This window comes from Daktulosphaira vitifoliae, unplaced genomic scaffold (assembly GCF_025091365.1).
Source record: "Daktulosphaira vitifoliae isolate Bord-2020 unplaced genomic scaffold, ASM2509136v1 Scaffold_1, whole genome shotgun sequence".
Taxonomy (NCBI): Eukaryota; Metazoa; Arthropoda; class Insecta; order Hemiptera; family Phylloxeridae; genus Daktulosphaira; species Daktulosphaira vitifoliae.
This window is the reverse complement of record NW_026099572.1, coordinates 49942004-49945843: the sequence shown is the minus strand read 5'-3', so window position 1 is coordinate 49945843 and position 3840 is coordinate 49942004. Positions and strand designations below refer to the sequence as shown.

The 3840-nt window shown below is 29.0% G+C and overlaps 1 long non-coding RNA gene across 4 annotated transcripts in view; it reads left to right on the top strand.

Annotated features, from left to right (window-relative positions):
• The first annotated feature begins 1138 nt into the window (after positions 1-1138).
• LOC126895134 (uncharacterized) overlaps positions 1139-3840 on the top strand; it is a 4418-nt gene continuing 1716 nt past the window's right edge. For 2 of the 4 annotated variants that reach the window (XR_007701594.1, XR_007701593.1), the window contains exons 1-7: positions 1139-1459; positions 1528-1616; positions 1731-1874; positions 2189-2256; positions 2374-2462; positions 3011-3082; positions 3359-3438. This is a non-coding gene — a long non-coding RNA (uncharacterized LOC126895134). The remainder of the gene's footprint in view (positions 1460-1527; positions 1617-1730; positions 1875-2188; positions 2257-2373; positions 2463-3010; positions 3083-3358; positions 3439-3840) is intronic. The other 2 variants (XR_007701595.1, XR_007701596.1) reach the window with 1 other exon arrangement.

Here is a 3840-nt window from a genome sequence, read left to right as displayed (position 1 = left end):
CTGGACTTGTCTTCATGGTGAAAATGACTACCGTATGCAAAAATATGCTGTTTTTTTGAAAAAATTCTTGTTATTATATTTTACATTTTTTAACATCATGATGCTATAACTTTTTAAAAAATGCATGAATCAATTCTATTTTTCAACAATAAATACTTTATATAAACTTTTNTTTCAACAATAAATACTTTATATAAACTTTTTTCATTCGACGTCCTTTTTTTTTAAATCGGACATTTTCCCTTTATACAGGGGGGGTGCAAAGTTTTTAAAATGCGTATAGAAACCCAACCAAACCCAACCCAANCTCCATCAGTACATACAAATGACTCTACAGCTAGTGACAACACCAGTGTAAATAGTAGTATTGCTCTTAACCCAGAACCAACCAAACAATTGGTAAAATCTTTAAAAGGATTAGACTTAAGTTTAAACTATGACCAACCTCCTGTACAACCAAATATAATAACAGTCTGAACGTTTTTAACAGTTAAATTTAAATTTATTTAATTAACTAATTATACATAATTAGTTCAAAACTATGGATTACTCTATTTTTTAATATTTAAAATCTTTATTACCTATCTATTATAATTAATATGAATATTTTAAGCTATACACTATAATAATAATAATACTATAATTTTATTAAAAAAATGGTATGGGGAAGGGGGGAAAATGAGGAATATTATTTGCAGTTAAAACCTATAATTTTAAATCTACTGTTGCCCATACCAAAATTTAGTCCTAGAACCGCGCCTGCGCTATATACTATTTTCTCATCTCTCGTCTCTCGTCTCTCGCTACATACTAAAATCGTAAGCCCATCAAATAAGGTCTACCTGGAAGAGATTTTGCGTTTTTTCCGCTTTAAAATTCACGTTTTTCTCTTTTCGCCGCCTTTTCGGTACCGTTCGACGACGCTTATCGTTACGCGTCTTTTCCTACCTTCGTTAGAATTTTTCGCCTTCAACGTTTTCTTAAATTCGCGAAAAACGCTATTTCCTGGAACGGAAAACGACGCGAAATAAGGGAGCGCGCCTCTCACTCGGCCCGTCGCGTTCCCGCCGTTTCGTCGTTATCAGCGCGTCCGACGTCCGAACGCGTGTTCGTTATGACCATCGCACCGCCNACCATCGCGCCGCCGTTTTGTGCGTCGTCGTTTATTCTGTCGTTATTTCAATATTGCGTATTGACCGTATCCGTTTATTTAATGTGATTTTGTAAATTTTCTACTTCTATGGCGATTATATTATTAATTGTCGATATTGTGACAGTCTCATTTTATTTTGTGATTTTTACACGGCGCCGTTTGTCGTGTGCCCGGAGGACTGCTTCGATAACGAGAGTGCCGGCTCTAACGATCTCTGACAAACGGATTTATCAAACGGATAACGCGTTTTTTTTTCGTTAAAAAACACGACAAAAAACCCGTGCGTTTGACGTTTTCACAACAATTGTAATTCATATATAATTTCAAAATCGTTGTAACGCCAGTATTAATCGATTTGATTTTGTAATTTTCAGAAGGAGTTTGTTGTATCCCGAGGAATGTTTCAATAACGGCTCGCCCCGTAGGCCAATCGGTTCTAATGGATAACGGATTTATTGCACCGGTAATTCATTTTTTTTTTTTTTTTTTTTACAATATTAGTCGGTCAGTAATTAATATAGTTTTTAAATAAATGGTAATGGCACCGATAAATTAATTTTCGTCTTGTAATTTTTAGACTCGCGTCCGTTGTGCCCATACGAATACGCTGGAAATCGCTGATGGTTTTAGTTTTTTATTACGAGGGCAATTCAAATTTACACCGAACCCTAACCGACCCGAAGAGTGCTGGCTCTAATTCATAATCGGTTGTATTGCACGGGTAACCGATTTTTACTTATTTTATTTGAAATAAATTTGCTCGCTTTAATTATAATTCGAATAATTATTAGGTATTTCATTTATTATTGATGACTCTTTATGATTGTTTCTTATTGAAATAATTTATTGACAATTTCACAGCAATCGTAATAATAATAATAATAATAATAATAATAATGTTGTTGTTATATTATATTATGGTAATGGCAATTTTTAGATTGTATCTGTTGTGCCCGGATAACCGAGCTGTAATAATATATTGTAGATATATTATGGTGATGGCAGTTTTAGTTAATTCGATTTTATAATTTTCAGATGGTATCCGTTGTGCTCTGATGACTGTGCTGGAGATTGTTGTTGATAGTTTTAGATTTATTGCACAGGTAATTCTTTTGTTAAAAAAAAGAATATTTATTTTTTATATAATATATTTAATTTAATATATTATATTATATTATATATTATGGCAGTATTAATTAATTTGATTTTGTAATTTTTAGAATGAGTTGGTTGTATCCTGAGGAATGCTTCAATAATGACTCTGCCCGTAGGCCAATCGGTTCTAATGGATAACGGATTTATTACAAGGGTAATTCGTTTTAATTTCTTTAAAAAAAATTATTTATTACTGACTTTTCTTAAAGTAAAGTTTATCTTTTTATATTGTAATTATTAAATTGTGGTAATAACGATTTTCTTTTTTAAATTATTGATATAACTATGGTAATGGAAGTAAAAATTAATTTGATTTTGTAATTTTTTTAAAAATAATCTTTGTTATTCACTCTTCTTAAATTACAGTTAATCTTTTTACATTGTAATCGATTTACTTTGCATATTTCAATCATTAGGTCGATTTGTATTTCATTTATTGGTGTGCAATATGTACTACTACATCAGTCTATATAATCTCTTCCTCTATATATATATCTCCCTCTGTATATATACATTTTTTTTTAAATTTTTTGTTTGCCAGTACTACATTTATATTTCTGATTCTCTTTTTGATTTTTTTCTTATTGTAATGTGTTATTGACAATTTCATAACAATTGCAATAATAATATTGTAGAAATATTATTATTATTATTATATTATGGTGATGGCTGTTTTCATCAATTTGATTTTGTAATTTTTAGACGGTATCTGTTGTGCCACGATAACTAAGCTAGAGATTGATGGCAGTCATCGCTATTGAATTTATTGCAAAGGTAATTAATTTTCATTTGTTAAAAAAAATTTATTCCTATTGACTTTTTTCAAAATAGACTTCATATTTATACATTTTAATCATTAGTTTGATTTGTGTATTATTTATTGGTGCAATATGTACTACTACATCAGTCTATACAATACAATCTATATATATATATATACATTTTTTATTACTATTATTTTTTCACAGCAATTACAATAAAATGATTGTAGATTATATAATATATTATGGTAATGGCTATATTAATTTAATTTGTTTTTGTAATTTTTAGACTGTGCTACCATTGTAGTTCCAGGATAAAGACTGACCTAGAGATTCATGGCAGTCATCGCTATTGAATTTATTGCAAAGGTAATTAATTTTCATTAGTTAAAAAAAATTTATTGCTATTGACTTTTCTTAAAATAGAGTTCATCCTTTTGCATTTTAATCCATTTCTTTAGCATATGTTAATCATTATGTGGATTTGTATTTTGTTAATTGGTGAAGCAATATGTTCTTCATCAGTCTATACAGGGTGGCCCACCACTCACTGACAACTTAAATAACTTTTGATCCAGTTAATATTTTTAGCTGATTTTTTTTTTAAATATTAGTTAGACGTTAGGTCTATAGCTATATCTCAATAATTAATTTTTTTACATTTTATTAAAAATATTAATTATTTTTAAATTTTAAATAAAATGTAAAAAAAAAATCTAAGATAGCTATTTTGTAGAGTAGAATTTAAGAAAAATTTTAGTAAAAAAATAT